This window comes from Solanum tuberosum, unplaced genomic scaffold (genome assembly GCF_000226075.1).
Source record: "Solanum tuberosum cultivar DM 1-3 516 R44 unplaced genomic scaffold, SolTub_3.0 scf00106, whole genome shotgun sequence".
In the NCBI taxonomy this organism is placed as follows: Eukaryota; Viridiplantae; Streptophyta; class Magnoliopsida; order Solanales; family Solanaceae; genus Solanum; species Solanum tuberosum.
The window spans coordinates 1,596,757-1,596,962 of NW_006239032.1; positions in this window are offsets into that span (position 1 = coordinate 1,596,757).

Genomic DNA, 206 nt, shown 5'->3' on the forward strand with positions numbered 1-206 from the left:
TGTAAAAATACAAATAACTGTGTATATAAAAATATAATAACTTATGTTAGAGTTTCTCTAACCGACAACCATCACGCTGCTAGCGCATCCTATACCCGGCCAAATGTATAGGACCTGAACTACTAATGGATCCACTAGTCTTTTTCGAAAAAAGGTTCATCTAAAAAGTATGACCCTTTTCTATCCATGGTGGCTACATGGTTTAT